The sequence below is a fragment of the Myotis brandtii genome, unplaced genomic scaffold (genome assembly GCF_000412655.1).
Source record: "Myotis brandtii unplaced genomic scaffold, ASM41265v1 scaffold420, whole genome shotgun sequence".
NCBI classification, from domain to species: domain Eukaryota; kingdom Metazoa; phylum Chordata; class Mammalia; order Chiroptera; family Vespertilionidae; genus Myotis; species Myotis brandtii.
The window spans coordinates 1,409,983-1,425,037 of record NW_005366109.1 but is presented as its reverse complement, the minus strand read 5'-3'; the positions used below and the strand labels follow the sequence as shown (position 1 = coordinate 1,425,037).

General features: G+C 37.4%; 1 protein-coding gene across 3 annotated transcripts in view; it reads left to right on the top strand.

Moving 5' to 3' along the window:
- BTBD9 (BTB (POZ) domain containing 9) overlaps positions 1–15,055 on the top strand; it is a 433,633-nt gene that overhangs the window by 242,015 nt on the left and 176,563 nt on the right. The gene's annotated exons all lie outside the window — the stretch shown is intronic.

Genomic DNA, 15,055 nt, shown 5'->3' with positions numbered 1-15,055 from the left:
GATTAGAATTATGATATTATCTAATATTTAATAGTAGTTGGCCTGTATTTTGTTTTAATCTGATAGGTTTGTTTTTGTTTTCGTTTTTTGTTAATCCTCACTGGAGGATATTTTTCCGTTGATTTTTAAAGAGTGGAAGGGAGAGAAAAGAGAGAGAAACATTGATGTGAGAGAGACACATCGATTGGTTGCCTTCGCACATGCCCCTACCAGGGTCAGAGATCAAGCCTGCAACCGAGGTACATGCCCTTGACTGGACACTATTTCACTGATCCAAACGGGCTAGGGCTTATAGGCATATTTTGATTTAAAAAGACAATGTTCTTTCTGAAGATAACTAGTAAATCTATTACTTCTTAATACTTGCAATATTAAACAATCTCATTTATTTGACCATTCTGGGTTTTAATAGTTAATTTTGTACATACAATTAATAATTTTAATGCCATGATCATTACTGTATTAGCATTTTACTGTTATAATAATGAATGCAAATTCAAACTTCAGCTGATTAAATTTTAATACCAAAAGTACAGAAGGAACTTTCATTCCAAGTTGCATCTAGCATGCTGACTTCTGTTTGAAAGTGAGTAATCAGATGCTAACTGGAAATCCTAACAGCGTACTTTGTTCTCATTACTTTGGTTGTTACATGAATTAGATTTTATAGGAACCTTCATGTCACATGATTCAGGGATGCCAGAAATGACACCAAAGCAGATCTTGGGCTTTTAACACCCTTCCAAAGGGCAAGGTTGAAGCCAAATAGCAGCCAGCTGAGTCCAAGATAAAAGAATCCTGAACATTTAGATTTGCTATGAAGCCAGTGTATTTTTGTCAGTATACCCTATGCAAGATGAGACAAAATTTCCTTTAAAGCCTGGAGTTCTTTTATCCTAGAAATGTTTTTCTGTTGAATTGGTCATCATATTCAAGCATTGTCTTCTGACATTTGAAGTAATTCAGAAGGTATCAAATATACCCCAGTCAAACTGTTGCCCTGTCTTTGGAGGCCTGAAAACACTGATTTTCCTTATCAATTATGTGACTGTTAGGAAATACTAGTTGTGAAGACCTTTACAACTTTAATTCTTAAAAACATTAAGATGAGTTATTCCAGTTTGTAAATGTTAACTGATCTAACTCCTGTATTAACTAAGCAGGCCTTTGCTGGTGGGGGATGCATTTTACATATCCAAAAGAACCATTTGTCAGAGGCCTAGGTTCAGATGAGAGATAAAAAGGAATTTATATCTGACAGCAGTCTTTGTCTCTCTTAATACCATTTTATTGAATTCTTCATAAGGTGAAACTACCCAGGAGTCTAAAGATATACAAATTAGGTTTGGAGAATCAAGCACATTGAGGTTATAGCAGAGAAGCAGTAAAACTTTATAAAATGCAGTGTGCTTTATTTTTATGTAGCCTAATTCACAGTATCACAAGATACTTTACAGAAAGAATCAATTGCAAGCTTAAAAGGAAAAGGAAACTTTTAAGGTGAAATTTAAGGACAGAATGTACTCTAATTTTGTACTTATCTTCCAACTGAGTCAGCCACTGTGCCTTAAGTTAGGCTTAAGGTTTTCCTACTGAGCCCTAAAAAGCCAGCCTGCCAAAAGGGGATACTGGATGACTGAGGAGGGGTGCCGAGTGCAGCTTGCCTGTTGACCAGTACAAAAGGGTCAGCATCTCCACTACAGCCCACTTAGTCATCCTTGGATTTGGGCAAAATTCCATTCAAGTCCCTGGCCCTATTTATCTTCTCAGTTATCAACCCAGGCCTTAAGCTGGACACCAACATCTTTGCCATTGTCTCCATTATCTCTTCTGATTTTATTCCAGTTTTTCTATTATTCATTGAGTGTTATGTGTGCACACGTGTGAGAGAGAGAGAGAAAGAGAGAGAGAGAGAGAGTTGGGGGGTTTTTTTTGCTAAACATTTGATACACTTGTAAAAAAATTTTTTACAAACCTCTTCAAGGCTATTTCTTTAAAATGTTTCTTTTCTTTTTTTTTTAAAATATATTTTATTGATTTTTTACAGAGAGGAAGGGAGAGGGATAGAGAGTTAGAAACATCGATGAGAGAGAAACATCGATCAGCTGCCTCCTGTACATCTCCCACTGGGGATGTGCCCGCAACCCAGGTACATGCCCTTGACCGGAATCGAACCTGGGACCTTTCAGTCCGCAGGCCGACGCTCTATCCATCGAGCCAAACCGGTTTTGGCTAAAATGTTTCTTAAAAGCAATATTACCTGGACTATAACATTTTTTGTGAACTATACCTTATGTACAAAGAATGTATATCTTGTGTATATACTGTTTAAATAATGAGTATTAATAAAATGAAGACCCATTCCTCATCACTAGGTTTAAGAGATTGAGCATTACTTTGGCATCTGTACAATATTGGTTCTTCCTATCTACAAACATTTGTATCTCCCCATTTATTTTGGTCTTTATTGTCATTCAGTACAAATTTATAATTTTCCCCACATATTGCATATCTTTTTGCTAGCTTTATTCCTTATATTCTGCACATTTATTACAGAATGTGTAGAAATGCAATTGACTCTTGGATTTGGACTTTTCATCTTGCTAAACTCTCTTACCATACTTGCTAGTAGTTTCTTTGGGTTTTTTTACATGGACAATAATTTCATTTGTTGCCCCCCGCCCCCTTGCCCCAATTTCATTCTCTTACTCTGATCATTGATCTCAGGATAATATTGATCAGAAGGAGCGTAGGTGGTTATTTTTCTCATATTTTTTAGTTTTTAAGTATTAAAGAGCATGCTTCTATTTTACCATTGAAAAAGGCATTTGGTAATAGGATTTTGATAGAGGCCCATTGTTAGGTTAAGGGAATTGCTTTATATTTCTGACTTGCTATGAATTTTTAAATTTTTTAAAAACTGGTTGAATTTTATCAAGTGCTTTTTCAGGAAATATTGAGATGATCATAAGTTTTTCCTCATGTAAAGTTAATCAGATGGATAATATTGTAAGATTTTCTAATGTTGCACATACCTGGAATTCCTGGAATTAACTTAATTTGGTCATGATGAATTGTTTTTATGCAATATTGAATTTGTTTTGCCAAATTTTGGTTAGTTTTGCATTTATATTTAGAGTCAGGTCAACTAGAATTTTATTGTATATTCTTAGTCTGATTTTTTTCAAGTTTTATCAGCCTCATAAAATGTGTTGTATTGCCTCTTTTTCTTTCTCCTGAAAGAAATTTGTATAATATTTAAAATTGTTTTTTGAATGTCTGGTAGAACTCACCTGTAAAACCTTCTAGGCCTTGTGGGAAGCCTATTGGCTATTAATTAAATACTAGTGTCCTGGTGCACGGATTCATGCACATTGAAAGGAAATTAATTAGAAGAAATCTTTTAATATCGCTTTTCGCCCTTTCTCTATAATAGAAGTGTCAACCAAATTCACGATCGACAATGACAGATGGAAACACACACATGCGATTGGCGCCAGCGAGAGCTTTATATGTATCGTGCATGCACGAGTCAACTTAGCCTTTTATAGATATAGAATAAACTTGCTTAATTAGATCCGCTTTCTGATTTAGCTAAACTGTTTACAGCCCAGTGAAGCACCCCAACTTCTCTTTCAGGTGATTGTCAGCAACACAGCAGTAAATATCAACACGAAGCAGGTTATTACTGTAGATCATGCAGGGAGAACAAAGGGTAAAATATTTAACTGCAGCAGTGTTTTACTATATTCTGCTCAGTGAGAAAACCTGAAGTTATTTTCAAGGTCCACCATTTCTTCTTTTCAGTCAGGTCAAGTTTCTAAGCTTTGTAAATCTCCATTTTTTCGGCTAATGAAAAGAAAATAGGATTCCCCCGAGTCTCCTATCTACCTACTCCAAGACCTCTGTGAGGATCAAGTGAGATGAAGCACAGGAAAACTCTTCACAGACATTTGGTTACAGTGTGAAATGTTTCCACCTGGCTATAAAGCAAGTTGTGTTCCTGGGCTGAAGAAACTGCAAGGAGGCTAGTCACTAGGGAGAGGAAGCCGGGTGTTGCTATGTGATGTCATTACCCAGACGGTTGCACACTTAGTATATTAGCCTTTTATATATATAGATTTTAATGTTTGTAGGGCCACTCTGGTTTTCTGTTTCTTGATAAGTCCAGTTTAGTATTTCATATTTTTTAAATAAATTTGACCATTTCAAATAGGTTTTCAAATTTATTGACTTAAAGTTATTCATAATTTCTTTTTTATTGATTTTTATAGATAGAAGAAAGGAGAGAGAGAGAAACATTGATTTGTTATTCCACTTATTTATGCATTCATTGTTGCTTCTTGAATGTGCCCTGACCAAAGATCAAATCCGCAACCTTGGGACGATGCTCTAACAAACTAAGCTACCCAGCGAGGGCTTTAATCTCTTATGTAGCTGTAATTATATTATCTTTCTCATGCCTAATATTATTTATTTGTCCCTTTTCTCTGTTATTCTTCGTCCATCTTGTTGGAATTTTGTCAGTAAATCTTTCAAAGAGCCAGCTTTGTTTTTCTCTGTATCACTGTTTTCTGTTTCAGTATTTTCTGGTCTTATCCTTATTATTTCTTCATTCTATTTTCTTTTTTTTCTAAATGTATTTTTATTGATTTTAGAGAAGAAGAGAGAGGGAGAGATAGAAACATCAATGAGAGAGAATCATTGATCGGCTGCCTCCTGCATGCCCCCTATTGGGGATCGAGCCTGCAACCTGCAAATTGAACTGTGACCTCTTGGTTCATAAGTTGACACTCAACTACTGAGCCACTCTGGCCAGGCTCTTCTTTCTCTTGTCTACTGCTTTTCTTCCTAACAATTTTAACAACAATAACAATAAATTGATTGAATGTCTTATTTAGTAATTTTCAGTCTTTTCTATTTTCTGATAGTATAAGCATTTTAAACTATAGACTTCCAAGGACCACATTAGCTAGAGCCTACAATTTTTAAAAAATATATTTTTATTGATTTCAGAGAGGAAGGGAGAGGGAGAGAGAGATGGAAACATCAATGATGAGAGAGAATCACTGATCGGCTACCTCCTGCACACACACACACCCCTCCCCGCCACACTGGGAATGAGCCCACAACCCAGGCATGTGCCCTTGACCGGAATCGAACCCGGGACTCTTCAGTCTGCAGGCCAACGCTCTATCCACCGAGCCAAACCAGCTAGGGCTAGAGCCTACAATTTTTAAAGTCTTTCTTTAGTAAGTCAATGCTTGGCCTTCCTCTTGGACAGTTCTTATAAATTTCTTTTTCTACTGTGAATGGACCATATTACCTTATTTCTTTGCATGTCTTATAATTTTTTCTTGAAAACTGTACATTCTGAATATTATAATGGGACAACTCTGAAAATCAAATTCTTTCCTCTTCCCAGAGTTTATTGTTGCTGCTTGTTATTGCTTTTTGGTGACTTTTTAAAACTACTTTTAAAAAAATACATTTTTTGCTCTGTGTGACCATTGATGTCTGAGTTGTGGGTTTTTTTGTGTGTACTGGTATGTATAGCTCAACAATTTTTATCCATTCATCAGTCCATGAACACTTAGGTTGTTTCTATTTCTTGGCTATTGTAAATCATGCTGCTATGAACATGGGGGTGCAGATATCTTTTAGAATTATTGTTTTTGTGTTCTCTGGGTATATTCTCAGAAGTGGAATTGCTGGATCATATGGTAGCTCTCTTTTTAACTTTTTGAGGATCCTCTATACTGTTTTTCATAGTGGCTGTACAGTTTATAGTTCCACAGTTCTACCAACATTGCACAAGGGTTCCCCTTTTTTCACATCCTCACTAATACTTGCTATCCCTTATCTTTTGATGATATGAGGTGATATTTTATTGAGATATTTTTTAGTAGAGCAGACCCTCCAGAAGTTTTGTCAGATTACAAAGAGTACAGTGGACAAGGATATGGTGATGAGAGTCATCAATATTCCTGTGTGCTTTTGTTTTGTTTTGTTGTTTTAGTTACTTTACTTCAGTTGTTCAGATTGGTTGCCCTCTATGCCTGGGGCACAGTGGTCATCGCTCTTTACCATCACCCTGGAGATTCCCCTTGATTCTCTTCTTTGTTGGATCTTTTATTTCTTGTACTCCATGATTTAGGATAAACACTCATTTTTGTAGAGGATACCCTTCAGTAGTTTTCTGAAAAATTCATGGGAAATAAAGTTTGAGACCTTGAATGTCTGAAAATGTCTTTATTCTACTCTCACACTTTTATTTTGATTTTTAAAATTTCTGCTCTCCTGTTTTTAACTTCAAGAGCTCGGTTTTGTTCTTAAATAGTTACTTAAGATTTTCTGTTTCCTCCAAATTCATTTTTTATGTTTGTTTGTTTTTGCCTCTCACTTCTTCATTAAGAGGAATTTCTTTACATATATAGTCAGCTGTGTTACTAGAAAGGGATCTAAACATTTTTAGATCTTTTTCAAGAAGGAATCTAAAGATTTCTATTTTAGAAAGAACTTACTATATTTCTTCCTTACACTACCCTAAAACATTTCATAGATTTCAAGAATTGGTAAAATTCTATTATAATGAAAAAATGTACTATATAGAAAAATAATGTTTTAGGTAAACATAATTATAAAAAGGAGAACAACTTAATAATTAACCTTCTCAAATATTGTTATTGGAAATTCCCAGCAGAGTCCAGAATAATGAAAGTGAGTGAGAGATTGTTCTGGCTAAATCCAATAGGAGTGTGTGTGCGCGCGCACATGTGTACGCTCTTTATTTTTATGCATCTAATAATGCAATCAATATATAGTACATTGAGTGGCAATATTATTATTCGGAATTTTTAAAATATTTTATTTATTGATTTTAGAGACAGGGAGGAAGGGAGAGAGAAATATTGATTTGTTATTCCACTTATTTATGTATTCATTGGTTGATTCTTGTGTATGCCCTGACCAGGGATCAAACCTGCAATTTTGGCATATCGGGATGATGCTCTAACCAACTGACCTACCTGGCCAGGGCTCATTCAGAATTGAACGAGAGATAAAGAGTTTTCCAGACAAGCCAAAGCTAAAGGAATTCATCACCACTAAACTGGCATTACAAGAAATGTTAAAGGGAATTCTTTAAGTGGAAAAGGCCAAAATTAGAAATAAGAAAATATGTGAAAGAAAACAAATCTCACTAGTAAAGGCAAACAGAGTAAAGCTAGTATAAAAACAATTAAAATGGCAATAGGTACATGCCTATCACTTTAAATGTAAATGGACTAAGTGCTCCATTCAAAAGACATAAGGTGGTGGATTAACGGATTAAGATAACCCACAAAACTCTTAAATATGCTGCCTACAAGGGACTCAGTTCAGATTGAAAGACACACAGACTGAAAGTAAAGGGAGGGAAAAAGATATTTAATGAAAATGGAAGCAAACAAACAAGCTGGGGCAGCAATACTTACATCAAACAAAATAGCCTTTAAAACCAAAGCTATGCCCTGGCCGGTGTGCTTAGTGGTTAGTGTGTCAGCCCATGCAGTGCAGGGTTGCAGGTTCGTTCGTTCCCTGGCCCTGTAGGAGGCAGCCAATCGATGTCACTCTCATATCGATGTCTCTGTCTCTGTCTCTCTGTTTCTCTCTTCTCTTCCCCCTTTAACTCTCTCCCTCCCTCTTTTCCACTCTATAAAAAGCAGTGGAAAAATATCTTCCGGTGAGGATTTTTAAAACAAATAAACAAAGGCTATAACAAAGCACCCAGCAATTCCACTTCTGGGCATTTATCCAAAGAAAATGAAAACACTAAATCAAAAAGGTAAATGCATCCTATGGTGGTTGCAGCATTATTTATAATAGCCATGACATGTAAGCAACCTGGGTGTTTATCGGTAGATGAATGGAATATATATATACATATATAAAATTGAATATTACTCAGCCATAAAAAAAGAATGAAATCTTGCCATTTGCGACAACAGAGATGGAACTAGAGCAGCGTGGGCAAACTACGGCCCGCGGGCCGGATCCGGCCCGTTTGAAATGAATAAAACTAAAAAAAAAAAGAGACCGTACCCTTTTATGTAATGATGTTTACTTTGAATTTATATTAGTTCACACAAACACTCCATCCATGCTTTTGTTCCGGCCCTCCGGTCCAGTTTAAGAACCCATTGTGGCCCTCGAGTCAAAAAGTTTGCCCACCCCTGAACTAGAGGGTATTATGCTAAGTGAAATAAGTCAGAGAAAGACAAACACTGTATCATTTCACTTATATTTGAATCTAAAAAACTAAACAAACAAAACAAATAGATTCATAGATACAGAGAACAAACTGATAATTGCCAGAGGATTGGGTGGTGGTGGGCTTGTACCAAAAGGTCAAGGATTAACATAAGTAAGTCACAGGGATATTGAGCACAGCATAGGGAATACAGTCAATAATATCTCAAAAACTTTGCATGATGACAGATGGTTAGCAGACTTCTGTGGTGATCGCTTTTTAAGGTATATAAAAGTTGAATCACTATGTTGTACACCTGAAACTAACATAATATTGTATGTCAACTATACTTTAATTAAAAAGAGTTTTACATTCCAGAATGAGGAGGGGAAAAAAGAAATACACAGTAAATTGAGAAATAGAAACCCAAAATAGAGGTTAACCTTGTTCCTATCTTTAGACAGTAGATTGCTTTGGCCTCAGTTGTAACAGTTGTATACTATCATTGGTTTCTGATATTCTTAAAAGGTGCTGTAATAAATAATGTCTGTCTCCTTATTGCTAAACAGAGAGGATGATTTCACGCTGTTTCTGGGTGATTGTTTCCCATGGAAACACTAGTCCTAGCCCCAGAGTAGTTTTCTTGCAGTGCCTGACATGGTTTCTTCTGAGAAGAATGTATTAGGCAGCAGTATATAGTTATATACTGAAATGCATCTTCGACAAAGGAGTAAGAAATCATTATGTAAAATGTTTACTTTTCATTTATCTGCATGTCAAAGTAGACTTGTAATAAGTTCAACAAAAAATTTATGTACTTTCTGAACAGAATAAGATGGTTATAAAAGAAATATAGTAGGTTCAGGTAAGTGAACCTGATGAAATATTAGAGATCTCATCCATCAACTGAAGAAATTGGTTTAGATAAGCCCAACTTTGCTCAAGAAACTTATCTCTGCCTTGGAGAGCAGCCTTTAGTACAGGGAAGGTGGGAGGGGTATAGTCACTGAGTAGGATAATGCACTTAAAAGAAATTATGACACTGTATATTCATATGAAAGTCATTGTAATTCTAATTATCCAGTCCATTCAGGATGCTGGATAGCTTTTTATGATTATAACCACTCCAAGAAGGACAACTATGAGCTAATAAGCATACAAAGCTATTGGATACCCAGGGTGCATAGACTAGGTAAAATGAATGATATCAGAATACATCAGCTTGTCTTCAATTTTCTTTGTACACAATTGCAATAAAATTTGATGTACATTGCAGAGTGATGTACATAGGAGGTTTCTTAGTGGCTAGCGATTTGCATAATGATTTCCCTTTTATCAGAGAGTTAACACAGCTCTGGTTTTTGCATTTAGAATCATTTTGTTACAGCCTTCAGTCTGTTTAACTTAAATGTCTATCTGTATATATACCTTAATCACTTGAGATGTGTGTATTTTATTATCTCTGATGATGGTGTTTATATTACATAGATTGTGGGGATGTTCTGGCATTGAGGATAAATTTTCCTTCCCTTAATTTCATTCCTTTTTCTCTCCAATCCCCTGTTTCATTCCACATTAACAAATATAACCAAAAATTTCTTCATCCTTGGAATTCCCTTCAACATTATTTATAGAGACAGGTTCCTATTTAGTCAGCTCTTAGCCAAACTATATGCATTTAACTTCTGAAGTCTTTTTGCTGGAATCATTCTGTCAGAGCTTTACTTCACATGTGTTGCTCTCCCTAAATTTTATTTACTTTGTATTTCATCTTAGTGTTTTTAAATTCTTTATTCTTTACAGCAGGGGTCCTCAAACTTTTTAAACAGGGGCCAGTTCTGGATCTGATTGCCTAGAATATTGTTGAGGATTTTAGCATCTATGTTCATCAGAGATATTGGCCTGTAATTCTCTTTCTTTGTACTGTCTTTATCTGATTTTAGGATTAGGGTAATGCTGGCTTCATAGAAAGAGCTTGGAAGTGTTCCTTCCTCTTGAATTTGTTTGGAATAGTCTGAGGAGGATAGGTTTTAGTTCTTCTTTGAATGTTTGGTAAAACTCTACTGTGAAGCCGTCTGACCCAGGGCTTTTGTTTGCTGGAAGTTTTTTGGTTACTCCTTCAATTTCCTCCACAGTTATTAGCATATTCAGATTTTTGGATTCTTCATGATTGAGTTTTGGAAGGTCATATTTTTCTAGGAATATATCCATTTCTTCTAGGTTGACCAGTTTGTTGGAATAGAGTTGTTCATAGTATTTTTTTTTTTTTACAATCTTTTGTATTTCTGTGGGGTCTGTTGTTATTTCTCCTCTTTCATTTGATTTTGTTTATTTGGGTCCTATCTCTTTGTTTCTTAGCGAGCCTGGCTAGAGGTTTATCAATCTTGTTTATCTTTTCAAGTACCAGCTCTTGCTTTTATTGATCCTTTATATTATTTTTTTAGTCTCTATGTCATATATTTCCTCTCTAATATTTATTATTTCCTTCTTTCTCCTCACTCTGGGCTTTTCTTGTTGCTCTCTTTCTAATTCTTTAAGTTGTAGAGTTAGATAATTTATTATCAGGTTGTTTTTTTGTTTGTTTGTTTGTTTTGTGAGGTAGGCCTTGTAATGCTATGAACTTCCCTCTCAGGAAAATTCCATAGATTTTGGATTGTTGTGTTTTCATTGTCGTTTGTTTCCAGGATGTTTTTTATTTCTTCTTTGATCTCGTTGGTAACTCAGTTATTTTGTTAATAACATGCTATTTAGCCTTCCAGTATTTGAATTTTTTTAATTTTTATTGTAGTTTATTTCTATTATTATGCCATTGTGATCTGAGAAGATGCTTGATATGATTTAAATCTTCTTGAATTTGAAGAGACTTTGCTTGTGTCTCAATATGTGGTCTGTCTTTGAAAATGTCCCATGTGCACTTGAAAAGAATGTATATTCTGTAGCTTTGGGGTGAAATGTTCTGAAGATGTCAATTAAGTCCAGCTGATCTAGGGATTTGTTTAGGATTGCTGTTTCTCTGCTAATTTTTTTATCTAGAGGATTTATCCAGCAATGTCAATGGGGTATTAAAGTCCCCTACTATGATTGTGCTGCTGTTGATCTCTCCCTTGATATCTTTCAGAAGTTTTTTTATGTATTTGGGTGCTCCTGCATTGGGTGCATATATGTTTACCAGAGTTATATTCTCTTGTTGTATTGATCCCTTTAGTATTATGAAGTGGCCTTCCTTCTCTCTTGTTATGGCTTTCACTTTGAAGGTCTATTTTGTTAGACATAAGTATTGCTACCCCAGCTTTTTTTTTTTTTCATTTCCATTTGCCTGAAAAATATTTTTCTATCCCTTCACTTTCAATCTGTGTGAGTCCTTTTTTCTGAGGTGGGTATCTTGTAGACAACATATATATGGCTCATGTTTGCTTATCCATTTAGCTACTCTATGTCTTTTGATTGGAGCATTTACTCCACTTATATTTAAGGTTATTATTGATAGGTACTTGTTTGTAGCCATTTTTATTCTTTATGCCTATGTTCCTTCTTCTTTTTCTTTTTCTTCTTTTTACAACAGTTTTTTTTTTTTTAGCATTTCTTGCATTGCTGGCTTGGTAGTGATAAACTCCCTTAGCCTTTTTTTTGCCTGCGAAGCTCCTGATCTCCCCTTCAATTTTGAATGATAGCCTTGCTGGATAGAATATTCTTAGATTCAGTCCCTTGCTTTGCATCACTTTGTATACTTCATTCCATTCCCTTCTGGCCTGATGTGTTTTTATTGAGAAATCATTTGATAATATAATGGGAGATCCTTTGTAGGTAACTCTCTGTCTCTCTTGCAGCCTTTAAGATTCTCTTTTTATCATTAACGTTTGCCATTGTAATTACGACGTGTCTTGGTGTGGGTCTTTTCGGGTTCATCTTGTTTGGGACTCTCTGTGCTTTGTGACTTTTTTCTTTCCCAAGTCAGGGAAGTTTTCTGTCATTATTTCTTCAAATAGGTTTTCTAATCCTTGTTCTTCTTCTTGTCCTTCTGGCACCCCTATTATACGTATGTCACCTCGTTTCATGTTGTCCCAAAGCTCCCTTAGGCTCTCCTCCTCCTTTCTAATTTTTTCTTCAATTGCTGTTAAGATTGGGTGTGTTTGTCTGCCCTGTCTTCTAATTCACCTATTCGGTCCTCTGCTTCTTCTAGTCTACTGTTGAAACCTTCCATTGTGTTTTTTATTGTAGCTATATTACTCTTGATTTCCTCTTGATTCTTACATAAGTTGTTGATTTTCTCATCCAAATGGTTTAGGAACTGTATGACTCTTACTCTGAATTCTTTTTCTGACATATTGCATGCATCTGTTTCATTTAATTCCTTTTCTGGCAATCCCCTCCCCCTTTTGTTTCATTTGGGGGTTCTTTGTCTCCCCATTTTTGCTATCACAGAAGGGTTCAAGCCCTGAGTCGCTTAAGCCTGTGGCTGAAGCGGAGGGCTTGGTGGAAGGGTTGCACACCCCGACAGCCACTGGAAAGACCAAGCGCTGGGACACGCAGGTTCCCTGGCCAAAGAAGTGGGTTGGCAGGAGAATCGCACACCCTGAGTCACTGGAGTGCCTAGGACTGGGATGTCTGGGGCCCGTGGTCACAGTGGCAGGTCAGCTGGGGGCGGGGCGGGGGGGGGTCATACATTCCAGGACTCATAAGAGCTTGTGGGCAAGGAGGCTGAGCTCCAGTATCCATGGGTCTGCAGCTGAGGTAGCAGGTCTTTGGCCAGAGTGGCTGTAGTGTCCAGTATGGTTCTGAGGCCAGTGTGGGTGGTGCTGAGGCTGAGCTCCTAGTCACAGCAGCTCTCCCTTCAAGATGGCATGGTTTCTATGCCAGAGCCGGCCGTCCCAGGTGTGCTTGCAGCGGTATAGGGGCTCCCTATCTAGGAGAGCCCAGTCTTCTCACCCCCGAGACACACATACATACACACAAAACACACATCCACACACTCCCCTTTAGCTCCCTTACTCACTCACACTCTCTCCCTCACTGCCATCCTGCCGGCCGTCATCTTGACTCCTCTCCATCTTACTTTTTTTTTTAAGGAACTTTCCTTTGTGGCCTCCCATGCTCATTAAGCAGCAAAGGATAATATGGAGTTAGTTTTCTGCCCCTAAATCGTGGGTATGTTTTCTGGTTGTATTGAATGACAACTGCACAATTGCAGACTTGGGTTTATTCTCCTGTCGTAGTTACCCCTACACAGTTTTTCTGGTTGGCTCAAGGTTAATTGCTATGGGAGAATTTCAGCTAAGTCCAGATTCACATTTTTACTAATAAACTGATGTTTGAAGCATACTACTTTTATTTCCTGGAACTGCCTATTGTTTGTGTTTGTGTGTCTATCCTAACAACTCAAGCAAGATTGAATTTTTCAATTCTGACTTGCCCTTTCACACAGACCTTATCTTCTTGAAGAAATCTGTTCAATAATTCAAATGGTTAAATTCCTCTGAGCAAGAAAAGGTTTGATATTGTAGTCAGAGTTCAAATATCTGGTAACCCGTCATGCTGTGGTTAGCAGTGTTAGACAACAATCGGGAAGACAATGTTCCAAGCCTTAGCTCTCTGATTTCAGGTGCTTGCCGACTCCCATCCTCTCTAGTTACTGGTCATAGTGACTAGCTAAGAACTTGTCTAGAAAATTGTAAGCACTTTCAGGGCACAAACTTTCTAACCTACACTAAAACTTTTTTTTAAATATATTTTATTATTTTTTTACAAAGAGTAAGGGAGAGGGATAGAGAGTTAGAAACATCGATGAGAGAGAAACATCTATCAGCTGCCTCCTGCACACTCCCCACTGGGGATGTGCCTGCAACCAAGGTACATGCCCTTGACCAGAATCGAACCTGGGACCCTTGCCGATGCTCCATCCACTGAGCCAAACCGGTCAGGGCTACACTAAAACTTTTTAATGCCAACACCTGGCACAATATTATGCATCTTATGATTGCTCAGTAAATATTCGATGCTAATAAAAAGCAGGATAGGTAATTCAGCTCTGTTCAAATAAGCCTTTTTTCACAGTTCCTGTTGAACATGATTTTAACCAAATTTTTGTTTTATTATACTAGAGGCCTGGTGCACGAAATTTGTGCACTCATTTAAACCCTGTCTGCCAAACTCCATAGCTCACACTCTCCCCTATCCCACCATTCTCCAGGTGGCCATGCGTCTTATTCCCTTCTTTAGTAGAAATGCCGTTTAACATTCATGCAAACTTTATGGTTTTCAAAGAAGTTTCATACCATATTGCATTCGATATTCTCACTAAGTATGTGAATCAGGCAAGGGCAGGTAGTATTTTAGAAAAGGGTAATCTCAGACAAGATTATATAGAGAACTAGAAGCCCAGTACACGAAATTTGTGCACTTGGTGGGGGGGAGGGGGTGTTCCCTCAGCCTGGCCTGTGCCCTCTCACAGTCCAGAAGTCTTGCAATCGATCAATCACCCCAAAGAGGTAGGCCCTGCCCACCTGTCCGGGGTCCGTGATGGATCACCCTCACAGAAGGAGGCCCTGCCCACCGGTCGGTGGCCTGGGGCTCCCTCTTTGGGGCAATCGTGGAGCCCCGTGATTGATCTATCGCCCCACCGGCTGGTGGCCTGGGCCTCCCTCTGTAGGGCAATCATGGGGTGATGGCCAGCCCCCAACCAATCGCATTGCACCTGCCTTGGTTGGCCTGGCACCAGTGGGTGTCATAGCATGGTCATTCCGCTGTTCAGCTGTTTGGTTGATTTGCATATTACGCTTTTATTATTATAGACTAGAGGCCTGGTGCACAAAAATTTGTGCACTCGGG